Source organism: Spinacia oleracea, chromosome 4 (genome assembly GCF_020520425.1).
Source record: "Spinacia oleracea cultivar Varoflay chromosome 4, BTI_SOV_V1, whole genome shotgun sequence".
NCBI lineage: Eukaryota > Viridiplantae > Streptophyta > Magnoliopsida > Caryophyllales > Amaranthaceae > Spinacia > Spinacia oleracea.
The window spans coordinates 30,600,471-30,613,675 of NC_079490.1; positions in this window are offsets into that span (position 1 = coordinate 30,600,471).

The following is a 13,205-nucleotide window of genomic DNA, read 5'->3' on the forward strand; positions in this document are numbered from 1 at the left end:
AAAGGTGTACACAAATTTAAGGACAAAAGATTTTAATCCGCCAGAATACATACCGAGTTCAATCCCCAACACTAATCTAATTGAAAGCTATAAGCTTTTTAGTCTACTTCACTTCAATTAACCCGGAAAATTCAAGTTAGCCGAAACTCAAAATTTTCAAACCTGAACTCGGACCAGAGCGGACTTATCCTATTACAAGTCTAATTTGAATTAAGGAGCTGAGACGTCAGTGAGTAATCAACCTCGAACGATAGAGCAAAATTGCGACCAACAAAATGGAATCTAATGTAAGAAAAATAGAATGATAACACTGTCACAAGTCAACTATACGAACATGGTAAAACAGTCCCCTTAAATCAAACCAAGTAACCAAATTAAAGTACTCATCATTAACCCCAATTAAAATTAAAATAAAATACACAAATAAATAATCTACACATCATTGTAAGATAGCGTATTGCAAAGCTTTTTGGCCATTCTGATTTCTGAATACTGAAATGATGGGATTTCATGTTTATGACACCAGTCAAGTTACTTTGCGTAACAAAGAGTATCATGTTCTTATAACAAAGTTGAGTAGTAGTTACCACAAAATATAACAAAGTTAAGGTATATATTCAGAGATTCCTTTCCCTTTTTTCAGGATAAATTGGAGTGTTCTAGCTTTATTTCCACTATTTCTATTAGTTTATCATTGTAAATTTGTAATTGATTGTAAAAAAATGAATGATCAAGATCTACTTCACAATATAACAAGGCAACAAGAAGTTATAAAAGATAAACTTTGCCTATGAATCTTATATCCCATAATTTTTTAATTGTATCATTATGTATCACTTTGTTCATTTGGATTGGCTGATGTTCACATTCTGTATTACTGACTTTTTTGTTTTTAGAAACTACAAGTATGACATTACATTAATTCAATCAATAAAATAAAGGTGGACATGAACCAAGTCAAGTCGAACATCAACAAAGCTGAGCTTGTTTAACTATTTTCATACCAGGCTCGAATTCGATCGAGCTCAAGCTCAAGCTCGGTCCGAACATCAATTTTGAGCTTGAGGACCTAGCTCGAGCTCGACTCGATTGAAAGATTCATGTATATATAGTTGGGGTTAGTTTAAGCTCAAAATCGGCTCAAATTGGCTCGATAATAGACAAGCTACAATATGTAATTCAAGCCCGAATTTTATATTGGACCAACCATATTTTTTTTGAAACAAATCCAAGAATGCAAAGAAACGAAGTTAAAAAGGTAAGATCTATACTAATTTGATACACACTATAATTACCGACTTACCGGGATATGGAGAAATGTAATTAGTGGAACTATTTTTTCCGTTAATAATGTGAAAGTCAACGGATTATAAGATTAATTAAATTATTTGGAAAAATAACTGATAAGGGCTCACGAACATCAAAATCGAATACTAATTAAAAAGTTTGAGCTCAACTCGTTTATTATTTGAACAATATTTTTGAGCTCGAACTCGACTCGATAATAGACGACCGGAACTAGAATCGAACTATTCACAAACGGTTAAGTTCATGTCTACTATTGCGATACATCAAAATTAAAACAAACTTAATTTATCTCGTTGATGAACTAATAGATTGGTTGAACAATTGTTGCATCGTGGATATCATTGTCCTAAAAGACGATTTCGTGTTACCTCTCGGTGGAGTAGAGCAGAAGCGGTCGCCCTCTAAGATTAACATAGCTCCGAAATTATGTGCACTCACAAACTCGAACGGAGTCAGAACGTTTGCCCAAAAGCGAGAAGTGTTTTGAGAGAAATGTGTGAAAGGCAGCGGTTAAAAAACAGGCAAAAACAATGGGGTAACCACTAGGGATGGCAATGGGTCCAAGACCTGACCCAGATCCGATTGGACCACGTCCATTTTTTTAAGGGTATGCGCCCAAAAAAATTAGACCCAGTGGATTTGAGGGTGATTTGGGTCCATGTTCAATGGGGCAGGTCTTGGTCCGGGTCTAATAATTACATACCCAGATCCGGTCCAGATCTGACCCATATATATAATTTTTCTGAAAAAGTTTTGAAATTTAATATAATGTAATCTTACGTGCTAAAATTTATTCAGTTCTTATGATACTAAATTATTTAAGATTTGTTTAACATGACATATAAGTAGTAATATTAGAAAAAATGAATTTTTGTTGTAATACAAAGCTTATACACTTTTTCTTCCCTAAATGAATGTAAAGGATTTTCTGTATTTAGTGGCTTTATTAAAGCGACTTTACTTTTCATACAAAAAGTTGGTGAATAAAATACGTACGGTAAGGAAAACAAGGGATACTTTTTTTTCGAAAAAATTACGCTTAGACCCTTGGACCCATTTAGGATCCTAGACCCGCTAGACACAATGGTTTTGGGTCCGGATCTGATTCTTTTAGACCCGGTGGATCTAGGCGGGATTTGGATCCACCTCCAAAAACGCGGGTCTGGATCTTGCCGGACCCAGTCCAGATCCATCCCTGGTAGCAATGTACGCACCAACAATGACTTAACCAAAACGGCTAGGTACCATAAAAATAGGTAGGTCCACCACCACCTCAAGCCCGCGCATCGCATTCCCCAAAATGTACACCAACCACCCCCCTTCCATCCATTTTTTAAAGAAGGGAATAAGATGGTTTTCTACTAACGTTGAACAATTCCCACTATTCACTTTTCCATTATTTTCTCTGGTTTTTCTCAAACTAGAACTTCCATCCCCTATAACAAAGGAAGCAACATACAAATAGTACTCATATGTGAATTATAAAAGTGATTAGTTAAGTATTTTGAGGTAAGTGTACAAACGTCTTGCAATGTTTATTGTACACCAAAATAAGATTTTTTTTAATTTAAAAAAATATATAGAACGTCATACAAAAAAATACCCCCCACCAACTATCTTTTAATTAAATAGTAAGTCAGTTACAATGCACTGACCTCTGAGCCGGTCAAACCGTTTCGAGTATTCCGGGACGGAGGGAGTAAATACATAGAGTTTAAAACATGTAAGTGAAAATAAACTCGTTCAACCAATTCCATTGCTAGATAACTTCACTTGCAAGTCATCTTTACAAACCTGATATTATGATTCTACTCCCCAACAATGCAAATGCAAATGATGTATCATCATAGGGTCATTACGGCAAAGGCCATGACCAAAACACAAAGCATGTGTTCAGCGAAAGCTGAGTACAAACAAGCTAGAATGAAATTTTATATCTACCATCCTTCATTCCAACGATGAATTAGATCACATGCGAAAGCCAATTAAATAAACAATTAATCATGAGGACAAGACTCAAATCTTAACGTGACTCTTGACTCATAGATTAATTAGAATAATCTTCGAAGGGGCCTAAAAGAAATATCCATTAAGGAAGAGTGTTGGGAGCTCACCAAATACTAAAATAATAATAATAACCCAATTGTCAGACCATACCGACGGAATTCCAGCGCATATAAGAAATTAAAAAACGTCTTGTATCATTCATAGGAGTACAAGCCCCTTGGCAAGGTACTCCCCCCATTGTTCATACTCAAAGTATATACGTTCCAAGAGTTTTGAAGCTTGTTCTGGATGCACTTTACGTTTATTTAATATTTATTCACAAAGCCGACTCAAGACATAATCAAACAAAGCATATAATAAACGAACAACCAAACAATACTCCTTTTAAGATCATTAAGACTTGTGATCAAACATTCAAGACTCAAGTGAAATTACTCCCATTGTTCCTTCTCAACATATTGTTGAGCCCACGGCATGCCTGTTAACATGCGGGTTGTGCACTAGGCACGAATAATCCTTAATTCAATTCCATTGACTCATTCTACATATGCAGTGGCTTACGTAAGCATACCCTTCATATGTACTTAACAAACATGACTCGAATATATACCCTATACATGCAGTGGCTTACATGAGCATACCTGTCAGGAAATCGGTTTCCTTGTCTCTTCATTTCATGAATTAAGCTTACATATATACAGAAACATAAGCTACAATATGTGCACACAACGTAACCCTAAGCCCAACTACATAATGGGCCTAAACCAATTAATCACAATTAATCACAACATATAATCTCCTAACACCCCCCCTCAAGTTGGAGCATGTAGATTTCGAATGCCCTACTTGTTAAGGAAGTACAAAAATTTGCGCTTGCCCAATTCTTTGGTGAAAATTTTCGGCAAGTTGCTCATCCGTTGACACGTAATTAGGGGCAATAATACCTTCCGTGATTGCATCACGCACATAATGACAATCCACCTCAATGTGTTTTGTACGCTCATGGAAAACCGGGTTATGAGCAATGTGAAGCGCCGACTTACTATCGCAGAAAAGATGCATAGCCCGTGGATGGTCGACACGTAAACTTTGAAGAAGAGCTTTTAACCATTTCAATTCACATGTGATAGAGGCCATCGATCGATACTCGGCTTCTGCTGATGAACGAGAGACAGTGTGCTGCTTCTTGGTTTTCCAAGAGACAGGGGAACAACCAAGAAACACAAGCCACCCAGTAAGAGATCGTCGAGTGAGAGGACAACTAGACCAATCAGAATCACACCAACCCGTCAAACTTAAATCACATTGTGATGACAATAGAATGCCTTGTCCCGGAGACCCCTTCAGATAACGCACTACCCTTAAAGCAGCGTCCCAACGCTCCTGTCGTGGCTCATGCATAAATTGAGCAAGAATATGAACAGAATAAGCCAAATCCGGGCGAGTAAAAGAAAGATATATAAGGCGACCAGCAAGACGACGATATCTTTCAGGATCATCCAGAATTGCTCCCGTTGCAAGAGCTAAAGTATGATTCTGGTCCATTGGAAAACCAGATGGCTTCGAGGCAAGTAAGCCGGCCTCTGCAATGATATCAAGGGTATATTTGCGTTGACAAAGAAAAAGACCGTCGGTGTTACGAGCCACTTCAATACCCAAAAAATATTTCAAATGCCCCAAATCTTTCATGTGAAAGCAGTCACTCAAATACTCTTTAAAAGCAGAAATAGCGGAAGAGTCATTACCAGATATGATCAGATCATCAACATAAACAAGGACATTAAGATGCACATTGTCGTGACGGAGAGTAAATAATGACTAATCTGCATAAGACTGAAGAAACCCATATTTCTTCAAAGATGCCGCTAACTTAGCAAACCAACACCGTGGAGCCTGACGCAACCCATAAAGAGACTTTTTTAGACGACAAACCATGTCGGGTTTGTTGGTGCTAAAACCCGGGGGCGGTTTCATATAAAATTCCTCGTCAAGATCACCATGAAGGAAAGCATTGTGAACGTCCATTTGGTGTAACTCCCAATTTTTAGCAGCCGCAACCGCCAAAAAAACACGAACTGTTACCATTTTAGCAACTGGAGCAAACGTTTCATTATAATCAATGCCTTCAATTTGGTGGTTTCCGAAAATGACTAGACGAGCCTTGAGTCTCTCAATCGTTCCATCGACATGATATTTTATCTTATACACCCATTTACATCCAAGAGCCTTTTTACCGGGCGGTAATTCCTCCATGACCCACGTCTCATTATTTTCTAATGCACCAATTTCTTTTTGCATTGCTTCACGCCAACCTTCATCTTTCATGGCCTCATTAAAAGTACGAGGCTCAATCCCTGCGATAACATCAACAAGAAAAATACGGTGTCGCAAAGAAAATTTATCACAATTCAGATAATGTGCTATAGGGTAAGGAGTACCTGAGGAACCAGACGATGCAAATGAACTTTGGGAGGGACTCAGTTTTCGGACATTGTGAGTAACAAAATCTGCCTGCCATCCTGGTGGACGTTTTTCCCGCATACCTCGCCCTAACAGTTGATCTTGTTCATGAGGAGTAGGTGAAGAAGCATTATGAGATGAAGAATGATCAAATTGTGGTAAAGAGTTGTTGTGGGGTCGTGGTGGCAATGTGCTACCAGCCATGCCTACAAGAGAGTTGGGTTGACCAGTAGTATCTATGAGAACATCACCATTATTTTCCTCATTATGTTCCTCCAATACCACCTCTAAATCTTCTAGAAAGCCATCATCTATCACCACATTATCCGTAAAGGGGGATGAACTATCATACGAGGTGTCTGAATGCTCATTGAGAAATGGAAACTCATTCTCATGGAAAACTACATCCCTTGATACAACAAAATCACCACTATCAAGATCATAGAATTTCCAGCCTTTTTTTCCATTAGGATATCCAACAAAAATACACCGACGACTACGGGAGGCAAATTTATTATTCTTGCATTTTTTATCATGCACATAAGCTAAACACCCGAACACCCGAAGCTCATCAAATTCTGGAGGTTTATCCATTAAAACCTTGAGAAGCGTTTTGTTATTTAGTAAAGTAGAAGGTGTCCGATTAATCAAATAAACTGCAGCAAGAACACACTCCCCCCAAAAAGCGATTGGTAAATTAGCCTGAAACATCAATGCCCTTCCCACATTCAAAATATGTTGATGTTTTCTTTTGACACGACCATTTTGTCGTGGAGTACCCACACAAGAAGTTTGAAATAAAATACCATGCTCATCAAAATAGTTAATCATGCATTTGAATTCCGTGCCATTGTCACTACGCACAATTTTGATTTTAGTTTCAAATTGACGCTCAACCATAGCAAAGAAAGAGCAAAAAACTTTATAAACTTCCGTTTTATTTCTCAGCAAATAAATCCAAGTTGCTCTCGAAAAATCATCAACGATTGTCAGAAAATAAACTGCATCACAAGAAGAAGGAGTGTTATTCGGACCCCATAAATCACAATGTATCAACTCAAACTGTCTACTTGCTTTACTATCACTTACAGGAAAACAATTACGCTTTTGTTTGGCTCTAGGGCAAACAACGCAAGGTTTATTCAAATGTTGTAAGTGACTACTAGAACATAATAAGCGGGAACTAACTTGACGACCTTATCGGAAGGATGACCCAAACGACGATGCCATAAGTCGAACTCTGTCAAACCCGGAACTGTGACTGCTTGCACTGTAGGAACACCCCGGAAATAATAGAGTCCATCCCGTCGTTCACCCGCTCCAATTAGGTTCCCCGAACGTTGGTCCTGTATAGCACATAAAGAATTAGTGGAATTTACAAAACAATTTGAGTCATCAATTAATTGCGACACTGATATTAAATTGCAATTTAACCCAGGAACAAAAAGCACATTTTCCAGAAAAAGGCCTCTTGGAAGAGGAACTGTCCCCTTCATAGTAGCCACCGTATGTTGGCCATTAGGCAAGCCAACTGGACACTCCAAAATACTCTCCAAACCAACCAAACAATCGCGATTCCCGGTTACATGATGTGAAGCTCCTGTATCGATAATCCAAGGTAAAGAAGAAATCTCACCAGTCATCTTATCACAGTGCTGAGTTTTAGTCTTAAGAAGATTAATTAAAGTTTGAGTTTGTGCACTCGTCAAGTCCAATGAAGAGCCTCATACATCAATCACATTGGCTCGTACTGGTTGTCCTCGGCCCGTACCAACAGTTGTTGCTGCAGCCATGCTCTAACCTGCAGCATGAGAAGATACAGGAGGTGCAGACGAGCCAGAAGCAGGCGGGGATCCACGACCAAACCCACGACGAGCAGTTCCTCGGTTTCTCTCGAACCACCATTCTGGATATCCATGGAGCTTAAAACACGAAGTGTTGTCATGCCCTTTTTGCTTGCAATGCGAGCATACCAACTTTGATTTATCTGGACGTTCATAAGAAGCCTTGGGACGATCAGCTTGAAGAGCAAAAACATGGACATCCTCGTCGATGGCCTTTGTACGAGCAACAATGCGAGAGCTCTCCTCTTGAATTAAAGCCTGATAAGCATCCTCTAATGTAGTAGGGGCATTTGAGAGAGCACATTAGAACGCACAGAAGAATATAACTCATCATCAACACCAATTAAAAACTGATGAAAGCGTTCTTCATCTCGGTCCGCAGCAAATTTCTCGGGAAGGGTACAGGTACACAAACCACAAGAACATGTATGTAACGGTTTCAAGCGATCCAATTCATCCCAAAGGTCAGTCAAACAATTAGAGTAGTCATCAATTGACATACCTTTGTCTTGTTTGCAGGAAGTAATGGCAGCCCTCAACTGTTGTATTCGAGGACCGTTCGCATTCATAAACTTACGCTCTAAGTATAGCCATAGAGGTCTGGCTTCCTCATGATATGGAATCGACGCCGCAACCTTAGCATCCATGGTTCGTGTTAGCCAAGAAACAATCATAGAATTGACCGTTTCCCAGTCCAAATGCTTCGTTGAATCAGTCGGCTTCGTAATTGTTCCATTGATAAATCCAAATTTTCTGCGAGATTTCAATGCTAAGGTGACTGATCTTGACCATGCCACAAAATTATCACCCTTAAGTACATCATTGGTGATATAGTTACCAGGTTGATCTCCGGAGCCAAGGTAAAATGGTGATTGCGTATCGATCTTTCCATCATCTGCCATTTCATCCGTAGGCAACAAGTATATGAGATTTTGTTTTTGTTTTTATTAAAAAAAAGAGAGAAAACTGATTATGCGTAAGGCAAAGAAAATCAGATGTATGTGCTTAAGGCAACTGTGATCAGGTAAGATGAGAAAAAAATGGTAGGGTTTGCTAGACGGCTTGCTCCGATACCATGTCAGGAAATCGGTTTCCTTGTCTCTTCGTTTCATGAATTAAGCTTACATATATACAGAAACATAAGCTACAATATGTGCACACAACGTAACCCTAAGCCCAACTACACAATGGGCCTAAACCAATTAATCACAATTAATCACAACATATAATCTCCTAACAATAACCTTTGCGTGTGGTAAATAACAATGGTGCAACTAGGCACAATATACTTGGCTCATAACATGCTAAACATTACGTGCAGTATCATAAATGATTCTTTGCATGCGAATAAACCATACATGCATAACCATACTTGGACAACATGCTTGTTATTTAAATTCAACAAACATAACCAATCATAACATGCTTGTTCACTTCAATTCAACAAACATAACCAATTATAACATGCTTGTTTACTTCAATTCAACAAACATAAACCATATCCATAACATGCTTGCTCACACATTCAAACATGAATCCATAAGTATTCCAAGTACATGAATCACAATAAAAAAAATCACCACATGAATTCCCATGAAAATAAGGTCGTCACCCTAGACTTGTACGTACCTTGAATTCCTAAGTACGGGGGCCACTTTGTGATTCAATTCACTAAATTAGAAATATCCTCCTATTAGTAAAATAATGAAACTTAATTATTATCCATGTTCATTAAATTTCCAGCAACTTTATTTAGTTTTAAAAAGCTTTAATTAATTAGAAATTAATCGTTAAAATAATAATTCCAATTGATCGTTTAAAACCCTAGCATGAATTTCAATTTATTTCATGTTTAAAATCATTAAAATTTGACACTTTAGGTCTCAAAACAAATTTGAATTGAATATTATAATTGATTACCATAATTAAAATTTTCATCTAGTTATGTTAATCAATTAGCTATAAGGTTTAAGCCAAAAATCCTAACCCTAAATCATCATTAAAATCCTTGAAACCCTTAAAATTTAAAGCTTTATTTAACAAACCAAATCTGAAAATTTACGTCCTTCAATAAAAAATAGTCCTCAAAATTCTAATCATCAAAATACTCAACTTTGGTGTTCATAACCAATCCCAAGTACAATAATAAATCAAAATTCAACATTAATCATAATAAAAATCCATGCTTTAACATAGAGAAAATTAGGAAGAAGAGAAATTATACCAAGCCGACCTATAGTACGACACGGTTACTTGGTTGGTGTAACCGGGCGCAAAGAGGGAAAAAAGGGGTGGTGGTGCGCGGCACAACAGCGACGAGGTTGTTGTTGTTGTGCTTATGCGGTGCGGGCAGCGGGGCCCGCACGACAGGGGCATCGAGCAAGGGCACTGGAGGCAGGGTATGTAGTGACGAGGCAGCAACAACGAGGGTTGCTCGAGATGGGCACACACAAGGGAGAGGGGAGAGAAGAGTGACTTGGGGAAGAAGAAAGAGAGAGGAGAGAGAATTTGAGGCTTTGTAGAATGTATGGGGATTTGTGAGGTATCAAGGGGAATATATAGGCTTCGTACCCTTGGTAGGTTATATTTTAGGGAAACTCCTTTTTGGGCTTCATTAACTCAAGTTGGGCTTGCTTTAGTTTGTTTGGGCTAGAATTGAATAGGTTATTGAATTATTCACTGCTCTCCTTATAAAAATTGGATTAGACTTTAGAATAATTCAAATCGTTTAAATTTTAAAACCCAAATAAATTCTCAACTTGAAAATTCATTTTGCTTCATAATTAATTAAAATAATAAATACTTTTAATTAATTGAACACATTTAAATAACTTATTTGAATGCGATTTAAATTCGTAAAATAATAAAATGCTTTATAAATATAATAAAATATATTTATAATTACTTAAAAATATGAGGTATTACAGTGTTCCCTCAAAAAATAATGTAAAATTATATTTTAGGTTTGAGTATTATGTGTGAATAGTTTACTTAAGTCTAAGGGTTGAATGCGCATCAAAAAATAAAGTCTAAGGGTTGACTTCCTGTTAAAAAAAAGGTCTAAGGGTTGAGTGACCTCTTATATTATTTTGCCATGAAAACCCTATTTCCTCTCACTCTCCCTCTCCTCTTGTATGTAATCTTGATATTTGCTAGCACTTGATAAGATTTGTGATTTATGTCTTTGGTTGAGATAGGTGTACGAACATGTTAGGTGACTTAGGTTGACCTTGTATGTTTGTCACTTTGTTCCAGACCAAAGGAAAGTGTGATGCTTTATTACGATTGTTCTCCTGGATAGACATTGAACGAAGAGCTAGGAAAAGCTCTCTATTGACATGGAAAAACACCTATTCTCCAAGTCAACCCTAGGAGAGTGGCCATAATACTTGTTGGGCCTCAATCCTATTATCTTGGTCTTTCGCGATAACAACTGGAGCCTAGGTAGTAACTTGTACACAGAAAACCTAGACTCCTTGAACCGTATGTTAGCCAATTGAGAATGGTTTGTGCTAGTATGCAATAACCTCTAGATTAGCAAGTAAATCGCTCCGAAGTTAACTTTTCATTGTTCTCACCAAAAAGAAAATTCATTGTCATGATCCTGTAGGGGAATAGTGTTAAACATAATAACATGTGCGGAAACAATCCCCAAAGCCAGAAAACATGTATAAAACACAGATTTAGCAGACTTACTATTGAAGCGTGTTTTCCAAAAATTGTCAACGAACACGAACTTAGAACTCCACTTGTCGTTCCTCTACTTGGTTCACCGACACGATCATATCCGTCTTGATTATCGTAGCTTAGACAATCGATCAAGCGTTTGTGCTTTTTGGGAAGAACTCACTTTGGAGGCACAGAGAGAATTAGGGTTCTCTGTGTCTAGAATTTGAGTAATGAATTTTGTGTGTTGGAATAATACAATTGACCTATTGTATTAATGATGTAACCGGCCAAGACTAAAGAGCCTTGACCGGCCACATACACAAGCACACGGACCACAGCCCGCCGCCCAGCAACACACACTGCAGGCCGAAGCCCACAGCGCGCGCGCCCCGAGCAGCTGGGCCATGGGCCTGCTCGCTCGTCGCTGCGTGTTGCTGTTGTTGCGTGCTCGCGCCCAATGGGCTGGCCTTGCTCGCCTTTGCTCGCGAGCTTGCTGGCTCGTTGGGCCTTGCACGCTTACGTGCTTGGCTCGACAGGCCGGCAACTCCGATGCCCTTCGTATTCGCGATTTAATATATTTTCCATATTATTATTTATCGTTTCGTATTCGACGAATCATTGTCGTACAATACGATTTATTCGTGTCGCCCAGCTTACGAATATTCGCGATGCGATATACGATTCCGATGCAAGGTCGTATCGTATAATACGTTTTCCAACTAATTCCCGAAAAGCTATTAAATGAATTTCCGATTTATTTAATCCGCTGATCTGTTACGTGTCATTGGTGTGACCTTGTAGGTTCAGTCAAGAGTAAGCTGTTAGTTCAATATTCATTAGAACTCACTGATCGGAAGCATTGCTCCAGCTAGCTGTTCCGATCACTTGATCTCACTGAATTAATTGTTCGCAATTAATCTGAACCTTGGTATTAGACTTAATGCACCTTGGGTGAAGGACATATTTCCTTCAGTCTCCCACTTGTCATTCAGACAAGTGTGCATTCACATTCCTTTGTCACTTAGTGTTACTTACTGAACATAAGGTAAGATCCAAGCCATCCTTATTAGGTCCAGAAGTGTTTCTCGGATTACAGAGCTCAACTGTTAAACTTTTGCAGAAGGTTAAGCCTTAACCATTCTGAGCACGACCATGCATTTTACAGTATCTAACTCTCCGAGAGGCCTTGTTAAACAACAACACCATATCCTATCAAAGATAGGAGGACAATCCATTCTTGCAATCTATGAACACTCACTTTGATTCATAGTACGCCCAATAACTGCTTTTATAGCCTCCTTTTACGGTGCGACGTTTAGCTAGTATCAAAGCGAACTAATTCTCAAACGAGCAGACATAATCACTCATGTTCTGAGGAACTGTTTCTAATCACCATTAATGAGAACTACCTATGACATGACTTTAATCTCTTAAAGTGTTCTCATGGTCAATCTGATACAAGAACCAATAAGTATCTATGCAAAAGATTCTGACATCCAGTCACTCTAGTTCAAGAAACAGAACTAAGTAATCTACTTGCAATCTAATCTTCATTAGTCATTGGTCGTCCACATTTCAATGACCTGGATTAGGGATCCTTTGTGACTTCAATACTCAAGTTCACTTATGGGTGTTTCTTTGTCGAAGAACCATCTTGACATCCCATTTGAATGATTTGAATCACATGGACTTATCATTTAATTCTAAACCACAATTAAATGGATATGAAATAATAAATTTTATAAATATGAAATGGTTAAACCAATTGTTTTAAACATAGATCTAACAGATGTTCTAAAACAATACTTAGAAAATCAAAGCCATTCTCCAACATGCTTGATTCCCATGGTTGCTACATGTGCGTTGTATTTCACTTGTGGCAACGGTTTAGTCAATGGATCCGCGACGTTGTCATCA